The 13,795-nt window shown below is 43.6% G+C and overlaps 1 protein-coding gene across 1 annotated transcript in view; it reads left to right on the top strand.

Moving 5' to 3' along the window:
- Positions 1 to 13,795, top strand: part of nmbr (neuromedin B receptor) — a 55,999-nt gene that overhangs the window by 20,207 nt on the left and 21,997 nt on the right. The window lies entirely within an intron of this gene.

Here is a 13,795-nt window from a genome sequence, read left to right on the forward strand (position 1 = left end):
AACCAGCACAGAAACCAGTACAGAAACCAGCACAGAAACCAGCACAGAAACCAGCACAGAAACCAGCACAAACACCAGCACAGAAACCAGCACAGAAACCAGCACAGAAACCAGCACAGAAACCAGCACAAACACCAGCACAGAAACCAGCACAGAAACCAGTACAGAAACCAGCACAGAAACCAGCACAGAAACCAGCACAGAAACCAGCACAAACACCAGCACAGAAACCAGCACAGAAACCAGCACAAACACCAGCACAGAAACCAGCACAGAAACCAGCACAAACACCAGCACAGAAACCAGCACAGAAACCAGCACAGAAACCAGCACAGAAACCAGCACAGAAACCAGCACAAACACCAGCACAAACACCAGCACAGAAACCAGCACAGAAACCAGCACAGAAACCAGCACAAACACCAGCACAAACACCAGCACAAAAACCAGCACAGAAACCAGCACAGAAACCAGCACAGAAACCAGCACAGAAACCAGCACAAACACCAGTACAGAAAACAGCACAGAAACCAGCACAGAAACCAGGACAGAAACCAGCACAGAAACCAGCACAGAAACCAGCACAAACACCAGCACAAAAACCAGCACAGAAACCAGCACAGAAACCAGCACAGAAACCAGCACAGAAACCAGCACAAACACCAGCACAGAAACCAGCACAAACACCAGCACAAAAACCAGCACAGAAACCAGCACAGAAACCAGCACAGAAACCAGCACAGAAACCAGCACAGAAACCAGCACAGAAACCAGCACAGAAACCAGGACAGAAACCAGCACAAAAACCAGCACAAACACCAGCACAGAAACCAGCACAGAAACCAGCACAGAAACCAGCACAGAAACCAGCACAAAAACCAGCACAAACACCAGCACAGAAACCAGCACAGAAACCAGCACAGAAACCAGCACAAAAACCAGCACAAACACCAGCACAGAAACCAGCACAGAAACCAGCACAGAAAACAGCACAGAAACCAGCACAGAAACCAGCACAAAAACCAGCACAGAAACCAGCACAAACACCAGCACAGAAACCAGCACAGAAACCAGCACAGAAACCAGCACAAACACCAGCACAGAAACCAGCACAGAAACCAGCACAGAAACCAGCACAGAAACCAGCACAAAAACCAGCACAGAAACCAGTACAGAAACCAGTACAGAAACCAGCACAGAAACCAGCACAGAAACCAGCACAGAAACCAGCACAAAAACCAGCACAGAAACCAGTACAGAAACCAGCACAGAAACCAGCTAAGAAAACAGCACAGAAACCAGCACAGAAACCAGTACAGAAACCAGCACAGAAACCAGCACAGAAACCAGCACAGAAACCAGCACAAAAACCAGCACAAACACCAGCACAGAAACCAGCACAGAAACCAGCACAGAAACCAGCACAAACACCAGCACAGAAACCAGCACAGAAACCAGCACAGAAACCAGCACAGAAACCAGCACAGAAACCAGCACAGAAACCAGCACAGAAACCAGCCCAGAAACCAGCACAGAAACCAGCACAGAAACCAGCACAGAAACCAGCACAGAAACCAGCACAGAAACCAGTACAGAAACCAGCACAGAAACCAGTACAGAAACCAGCACAGAAACCAGCACAGAAACCAGCACAGAAACCAGCACAGAAACCAGCACAAACACCAGCACAGAAACCAGCACAAACACCAGCACAGAAACCAGCACAGAGACCAGCACAGAAACCAGTACAGAAACCAGCACAGAAACCAGCACAAACACCAGCACAGAAACCAGCACAGAAACCAGCACAGAAACCAGCACAGAAACCAGCACAGAAACCAGCACAGAAACCAGCACAGAAACCAGCACAAACACCAGCACAGAAACCAGTACAGAAACCAGCACAAACACCAGCACAGAAACCAGTACAGAAACCAGCACAAACACCAGCACAGAAAACAGCACAGAAACCAGCACAAACACCAGCACAGAAAACAGCACAGAAACCAGCACAGAAACCAGCACAAACACCAGTACAGAAAACAGCACAGAAACCAGCACAGAAACCAGCACAGAAACCAGCACAGAAACCAGCACAGAAACCAGCACAGAAACCAGCACAAAAACCAGAAAAGAAACCAGCACAAACACCAGCACAGAAAACAGCACAGAAACCAGCACAGAAACCAGCACAGAAACCAGCACAGAAACCAGCACAAACACCAGCACAGAAACCAGTACAGAAACCAGCACAAACACCAGCACAGAAACCAGTACAGAAACCAGCACAAACACCAGCACAGAAAACAGCACAGAAACCAGCACAAACACCAGCACAGAAACCAGCACAGAAACCAGCACAGAAACCAGCACAGAAACCAGCACAGAAACCAGCACAGAAACCAGCACAGAAACCAGCACAGAAACCAGCACAAACACCAGCACAGAAACCAGCACAGAAACCAGCACAGAAACCAGCACAGAAACCAGCACAGAAAACAGCACAGAAACCAGCACAGAAAACAGCACAGAAACCAGCACAGAAACCAGCACAGAAACCAGCACAAAAACCAGCACAGAAACCAGCTCAGAAACCAGCACAGAAACCAGCACAGAAACCAGCACAAACACCAGCACAGAAACCAGCACAGAAACCAGCACAGAAAACAGCACAGAAACCAGCACAGAAACCAGCACAGAAACCAGCACAGAAACCAGCACAAAAACCAGCACAGAAACCAGCACAGAAACCAGCACAGAAACCAGCACAGAAACCAGCACAGAAACCAGCACAGAAAACAGCACAGAAACCAGCACAGAAACCAGCACAAACACCAGCACAGAAACCAGCACAGAAACCAGCACAGAAACCAGCACAGAAACCAGCACAGAAACCAGCACAAACACCAGCACAGAAACCAGCACAGAAACCAGCACAGAAACCAGCACAGAAACCAGCACAGAAACCAGCACAGAAACCAGCACAGAAACCAGCACAAACACCAGCACAGAAACCAGCACAAAAACCAGCACAGAAACCAGCACAGAAACCAGCACAGAAACCAGCACAAAAACCAGCACAGAAACCAGCACAGAAACCAGCACAGAAACCAGCACAGAAACCAGCCCAGAAACCAGCACAGAAACCAGCACAGAAACCAGCACAGAAACCAGCACAGAAACCAGCACAAACACCAGCACAGAAACCAGCACAGAAACCAGCACAGAAACCAGTACAGAAACCAGCACAGAAACCAGCACAAACACCAGCACAAAAACCAGCACAGAAACCAGCACAAACACCAGTACAGAAACCAGCACAGAAACCAGCACAAACACCAGCACAAAAACCAGCACAGAAACCAGCACAAACACCAGCACAAAAACCAGCACAGAAACCAGCACAGAAACCAGCACAGAAACCAGCACAGAAACCAGCACAGAAACCAGCACAGAAACCAGCACAAACACCAGCACAAAAACCAGCACAGAAACCAGCACAAACACCAGGACAGAAACCAGCACAAACACCAGCACAAACACCAGCACAGAAACCAGCACAGAAACCAGCACAGAAAACAGCACAGAAACCAGCACAGAAACCAGCACAGAAACCAGCACAAAAACCAGCACAGAAACCAGCACAAACACCAGCACAGAAACCAGCACAGAAACCAGCACAGAAACCAGCACAGAAACCAGCACAGAAACCAGCACAGAAACCAGCACAAACACCAGCACAAAAACCAGCACAGAAACCAGCACAGAAACCAGCACAGAAACCAGCACAGAAACCAGCACAGAAACCAGCACAAACACCAGCACAGAAACCAGCACAGAAAACAGCACAGAAAACAGCACAGAAACCAGCACTGAAACCAGCACAGAAACCAGCACAGAAACCAGCACAAACACCAGCACAAACACCAGCACAGAAACCAGCACAGAAACCAGCACAGAAACCAGCACAGAAACCAGCACAAACACCAGCACAAACACCAGCACAGAAACCAGCACAGAAACCAGCACAGAAACCAGCACAGAAACCAGTACAGAAACCAGCACAGAAACCAGTACAGAAACCAGCACAGAAACCAGCACAGAAACCAGCACAGAAACCAGCACAAACACCAGCACAGAAACCAGCACAGAAACCAGCACAGAAACCAGCACAGAAACCAGCACAGAAACCAGCACAGAAACCAGCACAAACACCAGCACAGAAACCAGCACAGAAACCAGCACAGAAACCAGCACAAACACCAGCACAGAAACCAGCACAAACACCAGCACAGAAACCAGCACAAACACCAGCACAGAAACCAGCACAGAAACCAGCACAGAAACCAGCACAGAAACCAGTACAGAAACCAGCACAGAAACCAGCACAGAAACCAGCACAGAAACCAGCACAAACACCAGCACAGAAACCAGCACAGAAACCAGCACAGAAACCAGCACAGAAACCAGCACAGAAACCAGCACAGAAACCAGTACAGAAACCAGCACAGAAACCAGCACAGAAACCAGCACAGACACCAGCACAAACACCAGCACAGAAACCAGCACAGAAACCAGCACAGAAACCAGCACAGAAACCAGTACAGAAACCAGCACAGAAACCAGCACAGAAACCAGCACAGAAACCAGCACAAACACCAGCACAAACACCAGCACAGAAACCAGCACAGAAACCAGCACAGAAACCAGCACAGAAACCAGCACAGAAACCAGCACAAACACCAGCACAAACACCAGCACAAACACCAGCACAGAAACCAGCACAGAAACCAGCACAAAAACCAGCACAGAAACCAGCACAAACACCAGCACAGAAACCAGCACAGAAACCAGCACAAAAACCAGCACAGAAACCAGCACAAACACCAGCACAGAAACCAGCACAGAAACCAGCACAGAAACCAGCACAGAAACCAGCACAGAAACCAGCACAGAAACCAGCACAAACACCAGCACAGAAACCAGCACAGAAACCAGCACAGAAACCAGCACAGAAACCAGCACAGAAACCAGCACAGAAAACAGCACAGAAACCAGCACAGAAACCAGAACAAACACCAGCACAGAAACCAGCACAGAAACCAGCACAGAAACCAGCACAGAAACCAGCACAGAAACCAGCCCAGAAACCAGCACAGAAACCAGCACAAAAACCAGCACAGAAACCAGCACAAACACCAGCACAGAAACCAGCACAGAAACCAGCACAGAAACCAGCACAAACACCAGCACAGAAACCAGCACAGAAACCAGCACAGAAACCAGCACAGAAACCAGCACAGAAACCAGCAGAGAAACCAGCACAGAAACCAGTACAGAAAACAGCACAGAAACCAGCACAGAAACCAGCACAGAAACCAGCACAGAAACCAGCACAGAAACCAGCACAAACACCAGCACAGAAACCAGCACAGAAACCAGCACAGAAACCAGCACAAACACCAGCACAGAAACCAGCACAGAAACCAGCACAGAAACCAGCACAAACACCAGCACAGAAACCAGCACAGAAACCAGCCCAGAAACCAGCACAGAAACCAGCACAGAAACCAGCACAGAAACCAGCAGAGAAACCAGCACAGAAACCAGTACAGAAAACAGCACAGAAACCAGCACAGAAACCAGCACAGAAACCAGCACAGAAACCAGCACAGAAACCAGCACAAACACCAGCACAGAAACCAGCACAGAAACCAGCACAGAAACCAGCACAGAAACCAGCACAGAAACCAGCACAGAAACCAGCACAAACACCAGCACAAACACCAGCACAGAAACCAGCACAGAAACCAGCACAGAAACCAGCACAGAAACCAGCACAAACACCAGCACAGAAACCAGCACAGAAACCAGCACAGAAACCAGCACAGAAACCAGCACAAACACCAGCACAGAAACCAGCACAAAAACCAGCACAGAAACCAGCACAGAAACCAGCACAGAAACCAGCACAAACACCAGCACAGAAACCAGCACAGAAACCAGCACAGAAACCAGCACAAACACCAGCACAAACACCAGCACAGAAACCAGCACAGAAACCAGCACAGAAACCAGCACAGAAACCAGCACAGAAACCAGCACAAACACCAGCACAAACACCAGCACAGAAACCAGCACAGAAACCAGCACAAACACCAGCACAGAAACCAGCACAAACACCAGCACAAACACCAGCACAGAAACCAGCACAGAAACCAGCACAGAAACCAGCACAGAAACCAGCACAGAAACCAGCCCAGAAACCAGCACAGAAACCAGCACAGAAACCAGCAGAGAAACCAGCACAGAAACCAGCACAGAAACCAGTACAGAAACCAGCACAGAAACCAGCACAGAAACCAGCACAGAAACCAGTACAGAAACCAGCACAGAAACCAGCCCAGAAACCAGCACAGAAACCAGCACAGAAACCAGCACAGAAACCAGCACAGAAACCAGCACAGAAACCAGCAAAGAAACCAGCACAGAAACCAGCACAGAAACCAGCCCAGAAACCAGCACAAACACCAGCACAAACACCAGCACAGAAACCAGCACAGAAACCAGCACAAACACCAGCACAGAAACCAGCACAAACACCAGCACAGAAACCAGTACAGAAACCAGCACAGAAACCAGCACAGAAACCAGCACAGAAACCAGCACAGAAACCAGCACAGAAACCAGCACAGAAACCAGCACAGAAACCAGCACAAACACCAGCACAGAAACCAGCACAGAAACCAGCACAGAAACCAGCACAAACACCAGCACAGAAACCAGCACAGAAACCAGCACAGAAACCAGCACAGAAACCAGCACAGAAACCAGCACAGAAACCAGCACAGAAACCAGCACAGAAACCAGCACAGAAACCAGCACAAACACCAGCACAGAAACCAGCACAGAAACCAGCACAGAAACCATGCTCATCCTGAATGTCTCACTATGATTACAACAACAAACTACAAATACAACATGAAGAAAGTCGAGGACATGCAGGCCAGCTTCAGCTCAGCCCAGTATTAAGCTAAATGTGGTCTGAATTGAAAATGTATTGGCTGTGTTGGTTCTTTTTCATATGTAGAAATGCATATTTGCAAAAGGGGACTTTAGTATGTTGTGGTAAAAGTGGCTCTTCCCTTGATTTTGCTGCCAATGTGGCTCTGGTGAAATAAATAGTGAGTATCACTGATCTAACATGTCAGAGATGCACTTTGGTGCTGGACCATGAAGAGACTTGAGCTGTTTTAAAGTCTATTTTCTGAGCGACAGGAAGCCAGTGCAGAGACCTGAGCACTGGACTAATATGGTCGTATTTCCTGGTTCTGGTCAGGACTCGAGCAGCAGCGTTCTGGATGTACTGCAGCTGTCTTACAGCCCGTTTAGAGAGCCCAGTGAGCAGGCCGTTACAGCAGTCTAACCTGCTGGAGACAAACGGATTAGTCTCTCCAGGGCTGTGTTCGAAACCACATACTGCATACTGCATACTGCATACTACATACTACATACTGCATACTACATACTGCATACTACATACTACATACTTCATACTGCATACTACATACTGCATACTGCATACTGCATACTATATACTACATACTACATACTGCATACTGCATACTACATACTGCATACTACATACTACATACGACATACTGCATACTGCATACTGCATACTATATACTACATACTACATACTGCATACTGCATACTACATACTGCATACTACATACTACATACTGCATACTGCATACTACATACTGCATACTACATACTGCATACTACATACTGCATACTGCATACTACATACTACATACTGCATACTACATACTGCATACTACATACTTCATACTACATACTACATACTGCATACTGCATACTGCATACTATATACTACATACTACATACTGCATACTACATACTGCATACTACATACTGCATACTACATACTACATACTACATACTGCATACTACATACTGCATACTGCATACTACATACTACATACTACATACTGCATACTACATACTGCATACTGCATACTACATACTGCATACTGCATACTACATACTGCATACTACATACTGCATACTACATACTACATACTGCATACTACATACTGCATACTGCATACTACATACTACATACTGCATACTACATACTACATACTGCATACTGCATACTACATACTGCATACTACATACTGCATACTACATACTGCATACTACATACTGCATACTGTATACTACATACTGCATACTACATACTACATACTGAATACTACATACTACATACTACATACTGCATACTGCATACTACATACTGCATACTGCATACTGCATACTACATACTACATACTGCATACTACATACTACATACTGCATACTACATACTGCATACTTCCATACTGCATACTGATCGATCAGACAGTAAGCAGAGCGTTTACCCACAATGCATTTCGCTCCTGCCCGAGCCGAAATCAGCCGACCTGAAGCTGATTTCTCTTAAGCTCTAAACTCTGTAAACTTTAGCAACATTTGAAACATTTTCAGGCGAGAAAGTAGTCGTTTAGATCCCCAACGTGTTGAAAACCTGACAAAATACCGGCTGTTTACAATTTTGTTCCCACGAATTCGGCGCTACTAAAGCTAGCAGCAGTGAGCTAACGCACTTCCTGTTATTTTCACAAAATAAAATACCCGTTGCCTTTTATCATAGGGAAAGCCATTACCATACAATTGGTGCTTTTGTTTTGAAAACAGGAAGTGAACCTACCCTCGTTGTAGCTAGCTTGAAACTGCCATTTTGACAGGAAATGACGATCGGCGACGTCACGTTACGTTGCATCTTGGGTAGTTTGAGTGAGTAGTAACCTCATGATGCATACCCAACATTTCAGAGAATCTGGTATGCATCCGGGAACTTCTGCTTACTCAAACTCACATACTAACTCTGAAAGTTAGTATGAGTAGTAGGAGAAGTATGCGGTTTCGAACACAGCCAAAGTCTGGTTTAGACACTATTCCTTTGATGCTGGCAATGTTTTTTAGATGGTAAAAAGCTGCTGATGTTACTGATTTAATGTGGCTGTTAGAGTTCAGGTCTGAGTCCAATATTATTAAGACCCGAAGCAGCTTCAAAGACTCCAAAATATTCACAAATTAGCTTTGGTCTCAGTTTGTTTCAGAGTGGTGTGAGGCAACAATAATCTGAACACGTGCAGATAGAACCCAGCTGAGATTAGAACCAGGAACCCTCATGTTTCCCCTGTTTAAAATGCAGCCCTGTAACTTCATGAGGACCTGCAGTCAGCCGCTCTGACGGCTGTTAGAAACCAGGATAAATGGCTTCTGTGCTGAGCCATCTGGCTGAATCACAGTCTAATGAAGAGTTTAAGACGGAGAAGGAATAATGCTGATTGGCTGACGGCTTCTTATCATCTAACAAAGAGCCTGATGATAGCTGAAAATGCTGTCAGAATAGAAATGATAGAATTACCGGATGATTTGTGTGTCGGGCGGCGTTTAAATGATGGCATCTGATGCCCGCACTGCATCCATCTGCTTTCTGTAAAACAAAGCCACGGTGCTAAACTCAACAAGCACATAGAGTCCTGTAATAACCTGTGAACCTTTAATTCAAGAACGGACTCAAGCTGAAAATGTCAGATTTTGTTGAACCCAACATAGATCAACACATCAGATTTTTACTTCTGTCGAGGTCTAACAGCTGAAACTGCAGTTTGTTTGTCTTGTAGAGATAACTTTCATATCAGCCCGTGTCCTTTAAGCAGACGGCCGGCTCGACTCTCAGCTGGTCAGGGTTGGGTTGGCAGGACACGGATGCAGGCTTCAGAGGTGTAAAGCAAAACTTTGTTTATTCACAAACAAAACGAGGTTAACAAAAGGCGCGGCTTAGCCAGGTGAAAAAAACTAGACTTTGGGGATAAAAACATGAATATAACTGTGACAAGAAAAAAACAAATGACTAGACATGGCATGAAAAAACACTTATCTTTGACGTAGCGTGGCGTGAGGGGTGAAAAACAGAAAGGATTTCACAAAGTGAAAGGGGAAACTCTGGCTTCCAGTCAGCCACAGAATAGATTTTAAAAGCCTGCTGATGGTTTCCATCTGTGATATGTTCAGAGAATATAAAGCCAGCAGAGCTCTTAGATCCAAGGACTCAGGTCAGCTGGTCCAGTCCAGAGTCCAGACTAAACATGGAGAAGCAGCATTTAGCTGTTATGCTGCAAACAAGTGGACAAACTGCCAGTGGAGATTAAACTTTCACCAAATGGAGACATTTTTAAATCCAGGTTAAAAACATTTCTGTTCTCATGTGTCTATGCATGAAATCTGCACGCTATCTTTGAACTTATCTGGACTGTTGCTGGTTTTTTTTAGCTGTGCATATGACACCTGAAAGTATTTTATCTGCACTCTTCACTTTTAAATGAATGAATTAATGATTATTTTTAATGTTTTTTTTTCAATTATTTTTTTATTATTATTTTATTATTATTATTATTTTTATCATTTTTATTTTTTTATTATTATTCTTATTTCTTTTAAAAATGATTTTATTGCCTTCTTGTGATTTTATGTAGCTGGTAAGCACTTTGAATTGCCTTGTGTATGAATTGTGCTCTATAAATAAAATTGCCTTGCCTTGTTTTTAAATTAATTTAAATGATTTTATGTGTTTCTCTTTATATTCTTTTATGTATTTTTAATGCTTCTTCCACTCCCTGCTGCAATGCTTTTATTTTATGTAAAGCACTTTGAATTGTTTCTACATGAAATGTGCTACAAATAAATTTGATTTGATCAACAGGGGCGGACTGGGGAGAAAAAGTGGCCTCGAAAACCATCGGTAAATTAACTCGTTATCTCGAGAAAACCATCAGAAAGAAAGTTTATACGCACCACGTCCGCTCCGGGCTTCTGTATATTTGTAACTTTAATCCGCCTCGAACACCTTCCCAGACTCAGAGCGCTGACTTCAGACTGATTCTTTCTACATGAACATCTGTTTCTGGCCCAGATGTGAAGGATGAGCTGAGTGACAGACGGGAGTAATTAAATGATTTGTGATTGAGTGAGAGTCTGTAGATTTATTCATAAAATCAGTTGAAGAGTTAACATAATTAAAAACATAATTAAAAATCTGTCATAAAGAGACTGCAGCTGAGGATATATCAGAGAAGAAGCCGTGAGGTAAAACAGTCACCAACACATGCAGGGAGCAGCTGGATTTCTGTGGCTTTGGGAGGTTTTACTCAGTTTTTAACAACAAAAAGAAGAATTTAAATCTTTTTTTGTTTAGCTCACAAAGCGCTCACAGCCACATCTGTTTATGCAGCGAACCTGGAACACACGTTTAATATCCGACCTGCTCTCAGACTGAAACAATACGCTCATTATTCAGTCTGATTGTGCAGCTGACAGATAAACCAGAGTAGTTCTAACTGATCACGCACTGAAAAAGTGACTTTTTGGTGAAGTAAACTCTATTAGATTAACTTGTATTTTTAAGATTCAGTAAGAACTCGAGCTTCTTAAGTAAAATTAAACATTTTATTAACGTAACACATGAATTATGGGGGAAGAGTAAGTTTTACTGAGGTTTCCTCATACAATTTAAATGTTTAATAGTTGTATGTACATAAACCTAGAAATACTACATAAACTTTATTCTGAAAGTGTATCTTAAAAATCTACTAAGTTACTTCATAACAGCAAATACTACAGATATATACAATTTACTTAAAATTTTGAGTAAAATGATGTTCCTGCCTATGAAAAACAAGTAGACTTTACTTCATTTGTTTAAATAAATATAACTTAAAACTTAGATGTAATTAAGTAAATGTTACTTAATATCTTCAAAACTGTGTTTTATGGTAAGTAAAATTTACTTGATATTGCAGCATTAAATATTACTTAAATCATTTGAGTGCAAATACTTCCAAAGGGTTTTTAAGTAAATCTTATGAGTTGTTTTTTTCAGTGTGTCTGTGGACTGACTGCAGAAGGAGACATTAAACCAGGATTTAGAGCTCTACTTGGTCCATGTGTGGCGAGGAGCGGAGAAAAGGATGAATTTTTTTTATAGCCAATAATGCCACCTGGGGAATTGCACCCCAGGATGTGACACCTGAAACCCGACTGCTATAAGGACACAGGGTCGTGCCTGAGGAGGCAGAGACAGTAAAGTAAAGAAAATATATTTATTGAAGATAATATTTATGAATAAAACTTCAGTAAAACTGCTGCTGTGAAGAAATGAGAAAAAAAGAGTAAAAATAAAAATAGAATATTTCACTTTGCACTGCAAATAATTGAAAACTTGGTGGTTATGATCAGAACTGAAGTAGAAGAAAAGAATATATTAATATCTAGCTACAACGAGGGTAGGTTCACTTCCTGTTTTCAAAACAAAAGCACCAATTGTATGGTAATGGCTTTCCCTATGATAAAAGGCAACGGGTATTTTATTTTGTGAAAATAACAGGAAGTGCGTTAGCTCACTGCGGCTAGCTTTAGTAGCGCCGAATTCGTGGGAACTAAATTGTAAACAGCTGGTATTTTGTCAGGTTTTCAACACGTTGGGGATCTAAACGACTACTTTCTCTCCTGAAAATGTTTCAAATGTTGCTAAAGTTTACAGAGTTTAGAGCTTAAGAGAAATCAGCTTCAGGCCGGCTGATTTCAGCTCGGGCAGGAGCGAAATGCATTGTGGGTAAACGCTCTGCATACTGTCTGATCGATGAGTATGTAGTATGTAGTATGCAGTTTGCAGTATGCAGTATGTAGTATGCAGTATGTAGTATGTAGTATGCAGTATGCAGTATGTAGTATGCAGTATGCAGTATGTAATATGCAGTATGTAGTATGTAGTATGCAGTATGCAGTATGTAGTATGGAAGTATGTAGTATGCAGTATGCAGTATGTAGTATGTAGTATGTAGTATGCAGTATGTAGTATGCAGTATGTAGTATGTAGTATGCAGTATGCAGTATGTAGTATGTAGTATGCAGTATGCAGTATGTAGTACGTAGTATGCAGTATGCAGTATGTAGTATGGAAGTATGTAGTATGCAGTATGCAGTATGCAGTATGTAGTATGCAGTATGTAGTATGTAGTATGCAGTATGCAGTATGTAGTATGGAAGTATGTAGTATGCAGTATGTAGTATGGAAGTATGTAGTATGCAGTATGTAGTATGTAGTATGTAGTATGTAGTATGCAGTATGCAGTATGTAGTATGCAGTATGTAGTATGTAGTAGGCGGTTTCGAACACAGCCGTAGTGTTTTCTCTTTTGCTGTTGTGATTTGCACTTCAGGGCCACCGTACTTTTTTAATTAAAAAAAGATCCATTGTGCCTGCATCTCGTGCCGGCTAAAGGAGCTACCGTGCACTGCGGTTTAAGCGGGCTGCGTTGCCAGGTTTTACAGTCCCCCCTTTAGGAAACACCATTAAGCCTTAATTAATACTTAATAAAAATACTTAATACTACAAAAATGCAAACTTAATATAAAATACCTAATACTGTGCAGTATTCGCTGTGTGTTATTTGAAAAAATGTATTGTTATTGTTACCATATTGCTATAAGCTGCCATGCAAGTGCGAGCCGCCAGTTAAAGTTGAGGATCCGCACAATGAGTATCTCTGATGTAATGTGTCGACTGTTCGTACTTTGCTCATCAGTTCCACAGAGGCTGGCCGTGGTCGTGCACGTTGTTTGGTGTCAGGCTTCAGTTAACCGGCCCCTTCCTCTGTGC

The sequence above is a fragment of the Odontesthes bonariensis genome, chromosome 24 (genome assembly GCF_027942865.1).
Source record: "Odontesthes bonariensis isolate fOdoBon6 chromosome 24, fOdoBon6.hap1, whole genome shotgun sequence".
Taxonomy (NCBI): domain Eukaryota; kingdom Metazoa; phylum Chordata; class Actinopteri; order Atheriniformes; family Atherinopsidae; genus Odontesthes; species Odontesthes bonariensis.